The following is a 16,667-nucleotide window of genomic DNA, read 5'->3' on the forward strand; positions in this document are numbered from 1 at the left end:
AGATCCTAGCTGTGTCAGGGCCTTCATGCATGCAGACACATCTCGGCTAGGTCCCATGATCAAAACAGAACATCAGTCTTGCTGTTTAAACAGTACAGCCGTACCTACCCTGCAAACTAGAATTGTAGGTGTGAGCGGTGACTCAGGACTTCGAATGGCCCCTGGTGGCCCAATACATTCCTGGATAGGACAGAATCTTGGCTGGCAGACTAATTGGGTCTTCATTGGACCCCAGAGAGTAGATGTTAAGTCTTTTTGGATTTGGTCTACAAGTAGGGTTTGCCAGAAGTGGACTTTCTTTGCTTCTCCAGAAAACAGCTTACACAGAGGTTCTGCACCTTGAATCCCAGAGAATGACTCCTAGGTTGACAGATGCCTTCTTTCCTTGGATTGGTCCATTTCTCTGTTCTTTTCTCCTTGATGTACAGACAGGTCACAGTTTAGCTGGACAGAACAAAATTACACCAAGTCAGATGGGCTCTAATAAGTAGGAGAGCTGGGATTAATTACTGGGGGGGAGGGGTTGAAGAGGAATGCATCGAGGGTATGGGGGATCCTGACCCTATCAGCCTGATCACTGTGTACTGTTAAGGATTATCCGCCATCCTTCAGGGGTTGGTGTCCCCTGCTCCTGAAGATAGCACCAGCTAGCTATCTTGTATGCCAGCAGTGTTTTGATATTGAAAGAGGAGTGTGTCTGCTAGGACAAGGGGGAGCAGCAAGACTCCTGCTTCTGCTGCCATGAAATCCCAAGAGTCAGCACTGCAACAGTGAATGTACTGTCTCCAACTGTAGTAAGGTTGCATCGCAACCATCTTTTTTCGGGGTGAGGGGGGCTAGATGCCTTCGTGGCAACCTTTTAGAAGCTGGAGTTCTCATGCACAGAAGTGCAGCTTGTTTTATAGTGTGCAAGACTCCCATAAATTGTACAAGAATCGTGGCAGATCCAGTAGTGGTGTCAGTAGATCCACAGAAAGGGTGTTAATTGGATGATGTTCATGTTTCGCTGTTGCAGTCATTACATTTGGGATGTGAGAGTGTTCAATCTCGCCTTTGTTCTTACAAATGGGTTCGGAGCCGATCCTCGGCTCCGTGTCGGCCGACTGCAAGCTCTGCATCGAGAAGAAGCTCGAGGACATCTAATACCCACAATCCCCCTCTGCCTTTACCTCAGATCTAGTTTGCCGCTGCTGCATACGCATCGCTGGAGGCTAGCTCGAGGCTTTACAGATAAGATTTTTATCTATTCTGTTTAAATTTTCAAAAAACTTCTTTTAAATCTAGTTAATTAAAGTTAGAGTACGGTGTGTGAGTGGATTAGGAATTCTCGGTACCTTAGATTAGTTTAACTTAGTTAACTTTCGGGTATAGAGTTTTTCGGGGCCTACCACCCTACTTGGACACTTTTTGACTAGAATCTTGTTGTAGTCTTGCTTTCTTAAGCAATTAACAATCGGACTTTCAATTACCGGATTTGACATTGTTACTGGATTTGACTATTAACTGGACTGGACTGTCTCTTTCTCTTGTCATTATGTCTGAGAAAATAAAATCTGGCTTCAAACGTTGTCAGTGTGGCCAAAAGATGTCGGTCACAGACAACCACAGTTCCTGTCTCTACCGTCTTGGCCCTCTCCACTTACAAGAGGACTGCTCTATTTGTCACTCTTTTAGTGGGAGGGTCATGACAGATAGGCGCAGGAAACTGATGGATAGAGGATTGTTGAAACCCTCTTTCCAGGAGGCTCTGGATGCTTCAGACCAGGCATCCAAGTCTTGAAGGGGTCGAAGGCGTCGGAGCCAAAGTCATCAGCTCCGAGCTCTTCGGGTCTAGTTAGATCACCGGTTCCACAGACTTCGGGGCCGAGTGTTCAACTGTCGGCAGTTTCCGAGCCTCGGGTCTTGGAACCGGTGACGGAGCTCCCTCCACCGACTCTGCTGAGGTCGGCTCCGTCTTCGATCCCTTCGACTCGTTCTTCTAGGCCCCTTTCCGACACCGATGTGGACCGTGTGGTGCAGAAACTGATGGAGCATACGGCCCTGTCCAAGCTTATCTCGGTCTCCTCTCAGTTGATGTCGAGACTTGAAGGCCTGCCACTATCTCCATCTGTTCCTCCTCCGAGATCTGTCCAGTCTTCGGAGCCGGAAGAAGCTGAACTGATGATTGTGGAGCCCTCGGTGCCAGAACCGTCTTTTTCTCGGTCGGCACCGTTCACCTCGACTCCATCCGATCCGGTACCGAGTCTCTGGGCGAAGATCCGTCCTTGGTTCCGGGACCGAGAGTCGGACTGATGTTTCGTTCCGACGCTCCTCTCGGGCCTCGCACGGATCGATTCGGTTCCGTCCTCGGGTCGGTGCCTTCGGCTCCTGTTTCGGGATTCTTCCCATTTCTTGAACCGGGAGATACCTCGACTCTGGACCGGGGCCTTCGACCTCATGAGGAAGGTGTTGTCTACCCAGACAACCACATCAGCAGGTACAGCTTCTCCTCCCGCAAAGGACCGTTATCCTCCTCTGCACCCACGGCCACGTCAAGCGTCGGGCACCAGTGTCTCAGCCACCCCTGGAGGGTGCCCCTCTTCCTCGGAGGCTTCTTCGGATGCTCCCCAAGAAGTTCCTAGGAAAAGACTGTGTAAGAGGAGACACTTGGATTCTCCACAAGAATCCTTGACATCTGATAATGACTTAGATGAGTCAGAAGGGTCCCCTAAGTCACCTTCAGAGGATGTCTCTTTTCGGACATCTTGGAGATCCTAAAACAGAGAGGTGACTGGCAAGCCCTCCCCTTCTGAGGATGAGTCAGTTTTGCTGAAGGCATTTGGTGCCCGTCCTTCCTCCTCCTGGGTCACTCCGCCTTTGATGAGTTAATGGAATTAATTGCTCGAAGGGCGTGGGAGACTCCTGACACGGTGGAACCAGTCCCTAGGAAGCCGAATAAGTACATCACGGCACCACAGGACAAAGCTTACCTCACCAAAGGAGTTCCAGTAGACGCCATGGTGGTGGCAGCGGCCACGAAAAAGGAGATGTCGGAGTCTTCCTCATCTGTCCATCCGCCTAACAAAGATTCTAGGACCATGGACAGATACGGGAAGCGCATTTTCAGTTCAGCGGCTTTCTCTATGCGTTCCCTGAACTATTTGACTCATTTTACACGTTTACAGAGGGATCTAGTCAGAGTTGGGAGATACCCTCCAGGGTGCTACAGATACCGCTATCTCAGAGAAAGTTACAGCGCATCTCAACACCCTTACGTCCATTGTGAACTCGTCCATGAGGCTGATATCCTATGCAGCCGAAGGATCGAGTAGGGCAGCGGCTTCAGCGATTGCTCTTCGTAGGCAATCCTGGATGCGCTTATGTTCATTTGCGGAAGCCTTCAAGCCTTCCTTTACTAACGCCCCATTTGACAGAGCCACACTTTTTGGCCCTAAAGTAAAGGAGACCCTTACCCGGTGTGAACAGGAGGGAAAGACTCTGTCTGCTGTCGGAGTCCGTTTTTCCACCCCTTCCAGACCGTACCCCAAAGGGCAACGTGGTGGGAAAATGTGGTTTCGAAAACCCCAAGGATCTTTCCCAAACACACAGGGTGATGCCCCCTCTAGAGGCAGAGGGGGGGGCAGAGGTGGAAGACGCCGCCCTGGCGGCAGAGGGGGTCCAAAACCAAGGTGACAGGGATAACCTCCTGGCAAACCTTTTCAGCACTCCTGAGAGGAGGCCCGACTGTCCTGCTCTGGAGGCAGTCGGGGTCGCTAGCTTTATACCCTCAGCCCTGGCAAAACCTTTCCTGATACAATTGGGTAAAAAGCGTTGTTAGCAGAGGTTACAAAATCCCATTTCTATCCACCCCCATTCCAAAAGAAACTCCCAGATGTACCACCCCATCTGAGAGCCAGCAGCTACAGAAATTTCAAAGCTGCTAGAAAAGAGTCATCCAACCAGTCCCAGCGGACCAAATAGGATTCGAACTTACTCAAGGTTCTTTTTAGTTCCAAAGAAAACAGGGGACTGGAGGCCAATTCTGGACCTAAGCCATCTCAACACCTTTGTCAAGAAGGAAAAGTTCGAAGGTCACGCTTCAATCGATCCTTCCATTCTTACAGAAGGACGACTGGATGTGCTCAATAGATCTGAAGGACGCATACTACCACATCAAAATGGCCAGGGCGTCCAGGGATCATTTGCGCTTCCGGCTGGGAGCCAGTCACTATCAGTTTCGAGCCCTGCCCTTTGGTCTGACCACAGCCCCCAGGGTCTTCACCAAATGTATGGCAGTGGTAGCGTCTCATCTGAGGCGCCTAGGATTCCATGTGTTTCCGTATCTGGACGACTGGCTCCTGTCTGCCACCACCAGGCGTCAACTGATACAAGCCAGGGATTACACCCTACAACTTTGTACACACCTTGGCATTTCAGTAAATTTCGAAAAATCGTTGCTGCAGCCATCACAGCATATCTTATTCATAGGAGCGGAATTAGATACGCGTCAGTTAGTTCTAAAACTTCCTACAGAAAGAATAGTAGCACTTCAATTCAACATTTCCCTTCTTCTGTCGTCCAGAAAGTCCCCAGCAAAAATTGTTCTGAAAGTTTTGGGTCTCATGGCAGCTTCTCTCATTGCGATACCATTGGGAAGACTGCACATGAGAGTGCTACAATGGCTTCTGTTTGCACAATGGTCATTCCAACAACTTCCACTGACTCACGAAATATTGATAACGAAAACATGCAAATCACACCTAATGTGGTGGTTACAGACTTGCAACCTATCCAGCGGAAGACCATTTGTGTTACCCGCACCGTCAGCGACGATAACCACGGACGCTTCCCTGATAGGGTGGGGGGGCATCTTTCAGGGACAGACAGTCCAAGGCGAATGGACCAATCTGGAGTACAATCTGCACATCAATGTTCTGGAGTTGAGGGCAGTGTTTTGGCGTTGCAACACTTTGCTCCCCTTCTTCCTCCAGGGACCATTGCAGTTCAGACAGACAACATGTCCGTAGTCTGGTACATAAACAAGCAAGGGGGAACCAGGTCTTACCAACTATGCAGAGAGGCCATGAGAATTTGGCAATGGGCAGAGTCCACCGGTCGCTTTCTGATCGCAACGCACATCCCGGGGTCATCCAACGTCATAGCCGACAGGCTGAGCAGGGCAATACTATTGCCTCACGAGTGGTCCCTCAAGCAGTCAGTTGGGAAAAGGATTTTTCGCAAATGGGGCCAGCCTACCTGCGATCTGTTTGCGTCTCCAATGAACGTCAAATGCAGGAGCTACTTTGCCCTATTACCCCCTCCAGGGGAAGTCCCCAGGGACGCGCTGGTGCACGATTGGCCCCCGGGTCTCCTATATGCTTTTCCTCCATTTCCCCTTATTGCAAAGTTTCTACAGAAGGCAAACAACCTTCAGAGGACTATTATTCTCATTGCTCCGTTCTGGCCTCGTCAAATTTGGTTCCCCTTTCTATTGCATCACCGCATTCGGGGACCTTGGATGCTGGACCCAGAGCCAGATCTACTGACTCACTCGTCAGGAGTTCCTCACCCATCCCTAGAATCTCTCCATCTAGCAGCTTGGCTGCTTCCTTTCTAGCCAGGTCGGTTCCCCTTACATCGGCGGTTCAAGATATTTTAGTAGCTTCTCATAAAGTTTCCACTACAAAGACTTACACCAGTAAGTGGAAGCTTTGTCTTCTGGGCGGAGTCACATCAGTTGGACCCTGGTACAGCTACATCGAGTAAGGTTTTAGAATTCTTGACTGAATTATTTCATGAAGGAGGTTTCGCGGGTGCGTTAAGAGTACAGTTAGCTGCCATTTCTAACTATCATGTAGAAGAAAGTGGTGCCTATTATGGCTCACAGACTTTGTAAAGCCTTTTAAAGGTTCTTTTCATATCAGACCACCAGTCAGAAGTCCGACATCACCGTGGAATTTAAACTTATTGCTCTCTAAATTGATGTTACCACCCTTTGAACCAGCTTCAAGTTGCACTTTGAAATTTTTGTCATGGAAAACATTATTTCTAGTGGCCATTACATCTGCTAGACGGGTGTCTGAGCTTCAGGCCCTTTCGGTCAAACATCCTTATTTAATTTTTCATTCTGACAGAGTATCCCTCGCACTAATCCATCCTTTCTTCCCAAAGTTTGTTCTTCTAGTAATATTAATCAGTCCATCGAATTACCCACCTTCTTTAAAACCACTCTAATAAATTGGAGTATATGTTGCACAAACTAGACGTCCATAGGCAACTCAGATTTTATTTGGATAGAACAAAAGATCACAGGAAATCTGATCAACTATTTGTAGCTTTTGCTGACAGCAGAAAGGGTCTTGCAGTTACGAAACTAACTCTTTCTAAGTGGCTAACTGATTGTATCATTTATGTGTATGAAGCTTCTGACCAAACATTATCAGCAAAACCCAGAGGACATTCTACCAGATCAGTTTCTACATCTTTGGCTCACGCAGCTCGCTACCTTTAGACACTATTTCAGCGGCTGCTACTTGGGCTAAACCACATACATTTATCTCTCATTACAAAGTGGACAGGGTTTCTAAGGATAGGGCAACCTTTGGTTCCACTGTGCTCAAGAACGTTCTCCCTTGAGTTCCTCAGGATCATGGAGCTAGGGACGCTACCCATGTGTAAGAACAAAGGCGAGATTGAACACTCTCACATAAAGAAGTTATGTCCTTACCATAACGTTCCATGTGGAGTGTTCATCTCGCTTGGTATTACACTCCCACCCTTCCCACCCTTAGGAAGAACGTTCAATTTGGTGCCTGGTCTGGAGTATTCTCCTTCTGCTGTTGCAGTATTAATGTTACTATCATACTCTTGGTATGTTTGTATATATGTACTTTTATGTATATAGTTGGCATGTGTGCGTGCTTTTTGTCTGGTTTGCTTGCAAACTAGATCTGAGGTAAAGGCAGAGGGGGATTGTGGGTATTAGATGTCCTCGAGCTTCTTCTCGATGCAGAGCTTGCAGTCGGCCGACACGGAGCCGAGGATCGGCTCCGAACCCATGTGTAATCAAGGCGAGATGAACACTCCACATGGAACGTTATGGTAAGGACATAACTTCTTTTTATCTGCTTGCAAGTAGCCCTCAGTAGGCCTGATTAACAAAGTCTTGGGTCCTGCATCGGTTGCTGTCCCTTCTTCCATGATGTCAGGTTGTCAGGGGTATAAAACATGCAGCCGATGCCATTACATAAGTTTTTCTTGCTGTGCGGTGCCTGAAGCAGTTAGCAGGTGCCGGTTGGCAAACTCCTGAAATTTTCGCTTTCGAGTTTGAGCCAAGGTCTTTAACTAAAGCTAAGTACCATGTGGAGAAACCTTTTCTTGCTCCTTACCGATGTCATTAAAAGTTAATAGGTTCATAGGTTGGTACTAGGCTATCGGCCCTATGGACTATGCAAGCCTAGCCATAACAATTCCCTGGATATTTCTTCTGACAATATTTACTTCTCTGGGCCCCTGTCTAGCAGGGCGACTGACATGATCCCCGGGGTGAATTTCCTATATAGGTTCATAGGTTGGTAAAAGTTTTGGGTCGGACAGATGTTCGTGTTTCACTGTTGCAGTCATTACACTTGGGTTATCCTGCTGGCAGGCTACCCGCAGTCTGCCTGAATTCCAAAGTCCTGGTCCGGCATCGGTTGCTGTCACCTCTTCCCTGACGTCAGTGCGCCAGGGGTATATAAGATGCAGCTAACGCCATTTTCTCCAGTCTTTCTTGCTGCGCGGAGCCTGAAGCAAAAGCAGTTCGGAAGTGCCGGTCGGCCGACTTGAGATTTTCGAAATTGAATTTCAGATCCGAAGTCTTCAATAAAGCTAAGTACCCTGTTGGGGAAACTTTTTTTTGCACCAGACCGATGTCAGTAAAAGTTAATTGTATTTCTTGTGGGAAGCAAATACCTCATAAGGATTTTCATTCTTACTGTGTTCCCTGCCTAGGCCCTGACCACGATGTTGCTAGTTGTCGGTTTTGTGCTAGATTCAACCAACGCACTATTAAGCGTCTGTTCGATTTTGCTTTACATTACTTTGACCAAAGGTTTAACTATATAATGCTGTCGGAACAACCGACAACCGGAGTTCATAAAAAGCACAAGAGCAAAGAAAAAGACAGGCATCCGAGGTCCAAAACTGACTAAGCCTCTTCTAGGCCAATCGCCGGTTCGCCGGTTTTCAGTGAAGGCACTTTCGCAGCCCCTGACACCTGCTAACTCAGAGCCACAGGGTGCCTCCAACTCCCACGTGGAGACACCTAGGCCTCTGGAAACTCAAGGTATTGGGCATACGGAAACAATTCCCTCAGATGGGTCTGGAGCCGCTGAGCAGGCATCGGCTTTTGAGGGTGTTTTCAGACCTACACAGCTTACTATCAAGACCTCTTCAGCAGCTAAGGCAAAGTCTAAATCACCTTTAAAGACAAAGAAACAAGTACAGTATTCTCCTGGACAGTCATATAAGAGGGTGGCCTAATGGTTAAGGTGTTTGCCTTGTAAACACAAGGTGCAGGGTTTGAATCTCAGAAGGGACAACTGGCTAGGCTTAAAATGGCTTGCAAGGGCAGTTAGCTTAGTACTAATCTATAAAAAAAAATCTATAAAATCCATACCAAAGAAACAGATGCTCAAAATGGCCTAGGACTTAATTACTTTGATCATGGGTTCCCATCCCCCTCCTGATAAAAGGCTTAGGCAAGACACTGACAGACTCCTCTGACCAGGTTTCTATTTCTTCTGATTCCTCTTCACAGCAGGGATATTCTCTCCCTCCCTATGAGGACTCTGATGCTGAAGAATCTATCCCTTCAGCCTCTCCTCCTGAGGAATACTCTTTTGGGGAAACCCTGCACACCATGAGGGAACATTTCCATTGGGAGAGCCAGGATTATTCAGAATCCAAGAAAAGGCTCAGAGACTTTCTTTTATTGCCTCAGCACAGGCATCTTGCTATTCCCCCTGTACTCGATATTGTTGATGTTTTTTCTGAATCCAGTTTGACTCCTGATTCTTTACCCCCTGCACCAGTTAAGCCAGATAGGTACTACAGGGTTCCAGATTCTCATAAATTTCTTTATAAAAACCCTGCTGCTGATCTGAAACTACTTCGCAGGGACCCAAAGGGGTTAAGGCTTCCACTGCAAAAAAAACCCTGTTCCCTCTGATAGGGATTCTAGAGCACTGGACAGATGGGGGAAGAAAGTTTACACTTCTGCTACTTTAGCTGTAAGGGCTTTATACTGCCAGTTTCACATGCTTAAATATCAAAAATACCTAATGTCTTTGTTAAAACAGAAAATGCTTACAAGCCCTGAATGTCCTGAGAAGGAGGAAACTCAGGATTTATTGCATGCAGCTGAACAAGTGGGAAAGCATACTTTGCAATGTGGTTTTGGTTCATTAGAGGCTTCTTGCAGAGCCGCAGTTATAGGTCCTGTCATTCGAAGGCATGCTTGGTTAAAAGAACAGAGTTTACCTGATCATGTTAAAGCAAAATTATTGGATGCTCCATTACAGCACGATACTTTGGTGTTAAGGCAGAAGAGGTGTTAAAGAAAATGGAGGATAAAGCAAAATCTATGCAGACAGTAAAGGATTTCTTACAAGTTCAGCCATCTAGATTTAGCAGGAACTGGCCTTCTAAGAATTGGTCCTTTCCAGTGTCAGGCCACAGAGAGACAGATACAGACGCCCAAGAGGCGGATCTTGGCCGCAAGGCTCATACAGACCTAAACAATGGGGTGCTTCAGCCCCCAAAGGCGGAGAAGACAAATCACAACCTTATAGGAAACGGTCCCAATGACTTTCCTCTAGAAATACCAAGCACTTACCTTTTGGCAGCGCCCTTAGGGAGAAAACTAGCACTTATTTCACAAAATCTGGCACATGATCACCCAGGACAAATGGGTTTTGAATATTGTTTCTCAGGGTTACAGGTTCCACTTTCACACCCTACCAACGTCAAAAGGCATGCCAGACCTGCCACACAATCAATGGGCAGAGGTACAAAAACAAATTACTGCTCTCATGGACATGAGGGCTATTCAAAAAGTACCACAGCAAGAGCAGGGGCAAGGATTTTACTCGAGACTTTTCTTGGTACCCAGAAAGGACAAAGCATAGAGACCAATACTGGGACCTGTCTATTCTAAATACTTTCCTGGTCTTTCCAAAATTCAAAATGTTGGCACTACAACTTCTGCCCATGCTGGGCAAGAAGGCTTGGCTAGTTACTTTGGACCTCAAGGAGGCATACCTACATGTCCCAATCAGACAATCTTGCAGAAGATACCTCAGATTCATAGCTGACTCAAGCCAAAGGGCAGTGCAGAGAATTGGTAATGCATTATCTACTGCGCCCAGGGTCTTCACAAAATGCCTGGCACCAGTAATTGCATTTTGCAGACAAAAAGGAATTCAAATATATCCCTACTTGCGCGACTGCCTTATTCAAGCAGAGAGCAAGGACATTCCACTAAAGCATCTGGCATTTGTAAAAAGATTACTAATTTGCCTAGAGTACACAGTAAACGAAAACTAATCAAAATTAGTACCCTCTCAAGAGATAATATTCCTGAGTGCAAGCTTAAATACAACTGCCCAGATGGCTTCTCACGCCAGACAAGCAAAGGCAACTGACTCATTACTTCCAAATGATGGCATAAAAAACCAAGTTACCTGCAAGAAAAATTCTGCAGGCTTTGGGCTTCATGGCATCCTGCATTCTGCTAATTCCATATGCAAGACTGCATATGAGGAAGCTACAATGGTATCTAAAAAGTGTTTGGACTCAACATTGCCACAGCCTGGAAACAATAATTACTCTCATTCACTGCCTGCAACAAGAGTTTCGATGGTGGGTACTGGCCTGTCACCACAAGGGACAGCCATTCACTTTGCCCACAGCCAGGCAGAAACTAACAGATGCATCGGATTATGCCTGGGGGGCACACATGGCACGAAAATGTATTCAGGGCACGTGGCCCGCAAGCCAAATGCATCTTCATATCAATCAAAAAGAGATGCTAGCTGTACAGAATGCCCTGACAGCCTTCAAGGATCTACTCCATCCAGGACAACTATTGCTAAAGACAGACAATACTACAGTCATGTGGTACATAAACAAGGGGGCACGCATTCCTTCTCCCTCTGCAGGCAAGCCATGTCTTTGTGGAACACAGCATTGACCTATCAAGTGCATCTGCAGGCACAATTCCTGCCAGGAAAGACCAATACTCTGGCAGACAAACTAAGCAGAAACCTCATGGACCCTCATGAGTGGAAACTAGATCCACAAGTCTTCAATATGATAGCAAGGAAATGGGGATGCCCGGACATAGATCAATTTGCCTCCCCTCACAACTGCCAACTACAGAGATTCTGCACAAGGACTTATCACACACAAGCATGGAAGGTGGATGCTCTATCATTCAGCTGGAAAACCATGACAGTTTATGCCTTTCCTCCACTGCCTCTCCTCCCCAAGGTACTCCTAAAGGTCAGACAAGAGAAGCCAAAAATGATTCTGATTGCCCCAGACTGGCCACGCCAGCACTGGACTCCAATCCTAAAGAGCTTGTCTCAAGGCCCAGCCTGGACTTTACCTCAAATTCTTCATCTTTTGACCCAAATAAACAATCGGATCCTGCACAGCCAACTCAGAACCTTAAATCTGGCTGCATGGCGAATAATATAACCGCTCAAAACACACCTCTCTCTAAAGCAGTTATGGATGTCATTTTGGAAGCCAGGAGGCCCAGCACCAGAAAATCTTATGCAGAAAAATGGAAGAGATTCTGTGCTTGGAATCGGGCACAAGGAATTGAACCGCTTGTTCCAAATATTCCTCAGATTTTGCAATACCTAACTGAGATGTTAGACAAAGGCCTGTCATTATCAAGTAAGATCCATGCCTCTGCCATTTCAGCTCATTACAATACAGAACCTATTTTTTCACATCCACTGCTAAGGCAGTACCTCAGAGGGGCCAAAACATAAGACCCCCCCAAGGAGACCACCACTACCTACATGGGACCTCAATTTTGTCTTGGAAAAGCTCACTCTGCCTCCTTTTGAGCCAGCCAATACAGCTGAGATAAAATTCTTATGGAAAACTGCTCTGCTCCTAGCAATAAACTTCAGCAAGAACCGTCTCAGTTGCAGGCATTAATGGCAGTGGAACCTTTTATGTTCCATCCGGACAGGGTTTCTCTAAGGACAAACACAACATTTATGCCAAAGGTAGTATCCAGTGTGGCTCTTCACCAAACTATTCATTTGCCTACTTTTTATCCAAATCCCCTGAATAAAGGCGAGAGACTTCATCATTCTTTGGACATACACAGGCAGCTACGCTTCTACTTGGACAAAACTAAAGCTTTCAGAAAGACTGAGCAACTTTTAGTGGCATATGCTGCAGGATCACAAGGAAAGGCTATCTCAAAGCAGACTATTTCAAAATGGATAGGACACTGCATTCGGTTCTGCTATGCAGAGCATGGCAAATCAGTGCCTAAGGGCATTAGGCCACATTCGACCAGGGCAGCAGCAACATCAGCAGCCTTTCTCAGAGGAGTACCAACCAAGGACATTTTGGAGGCTGCAACTTTGGAGTTCAGTGCACACTTTTACCAAGCACTACCACTTACCTCTTTACTCTAAATCCAGAGCAGGCTTTTCCACTGCAGTTCTGCAGGGCCTCATAGCCACTCCTAATCCTATTTAGACCCAGCCGCCCAACCTCAGCTTTGGGATTCAACCCAATTGTAATGACTGCAACAGTGAAACACTATGAACATAGTACAGTTGTGTACCTACCATAAATGTAGATGTTCGAGTGTATTCACTGTTGCAGTCCAGGTTACCCACCCACCATCCTCCTTTCTTTGCTGGGACCTATCTGTACTTCTCTGTTCTATACAACCTATGTGGTGTATTTGCTTGTAGATGACGGCATTGTTTATTTTAGTGTATGCTTTTTATAAGCAATGTTTTTAGCCTATCCTTTTGGGGGCACCTGACCTCTGGGGCAAGAAAAACTGAAGACAATGGCACTGGCCGCATCTTGTATACCCCTGGCGCACTGACATCAAGGAAGAGGCGACAGCGACTGATGGCATTATATAGTTAACCTTCGGCCAAAGTGATGTAAAGCAAAATCAAACCAACGCTTAATAGTGCGTAAGTTAAATCTAGCACAAAACAGACAACTAGCAACATCGTGGTCAGGGCCGAGGCAAGGAATACAGTAAGAATGCAAATCCTTATGAGATATTTGCTTCCCACAAGAAATACAATTAACTTTTACTGACATCAGTCTGGATCAAGAATAAAGTTTCCTGAACGGGGTACTTAGCTTTATCGAAGACTTCGGATCTGAAATTCGAAAATCTCAGGAGTCTGCCGACTGGCACTTGCGACCTGCTTTTGCTTTGGGCACTGCACGGCAGGAAAGACTGAAGAAAATGGTGCTGGCTGCATCTTATATACCCCTGGCGCACTGACTTCAGGGAAGAGGCGACAGCAACTGACGCCGGACCAGGAGTTGGGAGTTCAGGCCGACTGCGGGTAGCCTGCCAGCAGGATAACCCAAGTGTAATGACTGCAACAGTGAATACACTCTAACATCTACATTTATGGTAGGTACACAGCTGTACTTTTTCCTACTGGCACTTGGGAAGGACTTTGGAGCTCCTAGTGTTCATGATCCTCCAATACTTCAGTGAGCTCTTTTGTGCAGATTCATATGTTAAGGTACTTGTTACTGCAATCTGTCTGCCTGCCTTTATCTGCTCCTGGCTATCCTACTAACATCCAGGCATTTCCTGAAGGGTTCAGTGTACTTAAGACCACCAAGAAAGAGAACTGCTGCTCCTTGGGAATCTGAACTTTGACCTGGAAAAGAAATTATCACAAGCTCTTTTTAAACCTGCAGCCCCAGTTAACTTTTTGACATGCCAACCTGTAATGTTGGTAGCAATCACTTCAGATTCAAGTGTTGTAGCTTCAAGCACTGATATGCAAGGATCCTTTAATATTCCATATTGACAGGGCGAGCCTGAGAAAAATTTTCTGCCAGAGTTAGAGAGATTTCTTAGCTAGATGGCTAGCTTGGGTTCACTGTCTTCTAGACTCCACAAACAAGGAAGCGAGAGTTAAATATTCCTTTGAGACAGCTTTGATAATGGCACAGAATCAGACTGTGTGATTACTTTTCCTCTGCTTCAGTAAAGGTAGAACAAATGTTTTAAAGCAGTCTCTTTAAATGACTAGCACATTTGTATCTGTTCCTGCTGCTCCTCTAGTGATAAACTGAGACAACTTAAGGATCATAGTACAAGGTCTTTAACTACAGTTATAGCTTTCATTAAGGGCATCAAAAGACCATTTCTGAAGCCGCTGCCTGGACATTTGTACACACCTTATTCAAGTCAAAGTACTTAAAAATTGGACGTTACTTCTAGGGCAAGATCTGGCTTTGCCTTAACTGTTTTACAAGATGTGCTATATCCTAGTCATTCTATCCTGGCCACAGTCCTTTCAGACTGCAGCTTTTTGAATCATCCCCATTTTTGGGTGGGATTCCCTTTGGTCCCTTCAAGGCCAGGTGGTCATTTTATACTGGGATTATCCACCTTCTGGGTGGTAGGGCATCTTTCATGTTTGGAGGGGGAACTGTTTTGAGCTCCCCTTACTGGTTAATCCTGGAAATTTAGTAGTCGTGGCTGTTGCAGCAGTGACCTTGTGCATCTGCTTTTATGGTGTATTTGTACAGATGTGCACTGTGGGATTTGTCTGGTGATGTATTGTTGAATAACTCCTTTCAATGCCTGCAGTTTAGCAACAGGAAATGGTTGTAAGTTCTTTGCATCCTTTGTGATAGGGGCTGGGTGGTGGTAGACTGAAATTGTGCATGTGGCTGTTGGATAGGTGATATGGTTGTAAATATTTAATTCTAAACAGTAAATATGCTTTGATTGGGTTTGGAGCTACAACTCTGAAGAAATTTAAATTCCTTTTCTACAGTTTGATCCTCTGAGTGGTATTGTAGACTGTCATTGGAAAACTTTGCTTGAGGAAATTGTAAAATGCTCGAAACATGAGCCAATGGCATATCCTTCTGTGGGGCATATAACAGTTCAAGCCTCCCAGCGAGAGAGGTTTTCAGAAAACTTAGTGTTTCACAGTTGTTTGCTTGTATCTTTGGGCAGCCAGTTGCACTTCTGCCACTATGTTCAGACTTGCCCTTGGGGGTTACTTCCATCTACTTGTTTCTCATTGTGTCTATTTAGTACTGTTGGCCACTTGCAGTGCATAGTTTTTTACCATATGTTGAAATCCATTCCAGAATTTGAGCTTCTTGTGCCTTCGTCTTATCATTCTGTCCTGAGCTGCCCAGCTTTTTTCTCACTGGATGGAGCTCGTTGTGCATCGGTTATCCATTGTAGAGATGATACTTGAAGGTAGTACTTGCATACAGTAGCTCTGCATATTTGATGATTGAGTGGGATCCTTGTATTGGGTACATAAACTCTCTTCATCCTCCTCTGTCAGTGTCCCTCCACCTGCTTCAGTTTTCCTGTCTGTGTGATGGATCAGTCACCTGAGAGAATAGGGACTGCCTTTCCAACCCACAGGTAGGACCCTTTTAGTTTTCTACTGCCACAGTAAGAGAAGGATCTCTGAAAAGTCTGCTGCTTTCTCTGGTTGTTTCAATTGGTGAACTCAGGTAAGAAACCTTTTGGTGTTTTTATTTTCTCCCTATGCTTTTTCTGGATCGACCTTAACTTTTGAACCTGCTGATTTTAATTTCTTAATGTCAGACTGTTTTGCTTATTGCTGTGACATCTGCAAGGCAAGTCTCTGAGCTACAAGCTCTCATTTTGGAATAACCTTACCTGATTTTCCACAGGAATATGGTTGCGTTAGCACTGATCCCTTTTACATGCTGAAAGTTGTCTCAGAATTTGCCCTCAGTCCAACAACTTTCCTGTGCTCTTCCCAAAACCTAAGTAAGGGAGAGAGAATGTCATACCTTGACTGCATCTTCAACTCGCATACTACCTTCACGGAACAAAACCCTTCAAGAAGGCTGAAGGACAAATTTCTTATGAAGGACAGAGACGTCAACCTGCCAGTATGCAAACCATTGCACGTGGGTTATCCTTGGGTATTTATTTTTTTTTTTGTTATGCTCACCATGGTAAGGTAAAGGCTCCCTCCACCAGGGCCTCTTCACTGGCTCATTGAAAAGGAGTTGACACAGTGTTCTAGATGCACTAAGTTGGTCCTCTGTCCATAGCGTTGCAAAGCACTGCAAGCTTGGAAGCCTTTTAAAATCCAGAGCAAGTTTAATTGGGATCATTCTCCAGGGACTCCTGGACCTTTTATCCTTCCTCCTCCCAGATTTGGTAAGCTTTGGGAATGTACCCATATGCCACTATGGGAATGTGTTGCACAAGTTCTACTTATCTTTAACAGAATGTTGATAGAATATACTGCCATACATGCAGTACCCACCCACCATCCCCCTTTTTTGGATGTACATAGTTTGGTGTTGGAGGTGCCGTTGAGTTAACCCTCAGTGGCCTTTATTAGTGTGTGTCAGTGTGGTGTTTGGTTTGGGACAACAGGTGTTTACAA

The 16,667-nt window shown here is 46.0% G+C and overlaps 1 protein-coding gene across 1 annotated transcript in view; it reads left to right on the top strand.

The window, feature by feature from the left end:
• Window positions 1–16,667, top strand: part of CNOT1 (CCR4-NOT transcription complex subunit 1) — a 4,219,019-nt gene that overhangs the window by 1,139,690 nt on the left and 3,062,662 nt on the right. The window lies entirely within an intron of this gene.

This window comes from Protopterus annectens, chromosome 8.part0 (assembly GCF_019279795.1).
Source record: "Protopterus annectens isolate FY-2018-M chromosome 8.part0, PAN1.0, whole genome shotgun sequence".
Taxonomy (NCBI): Eukaryota; Metazoa; Chordata; order Ceratodontiformes; family Protopteridae; genus Protopterus; species Protopterus annectens.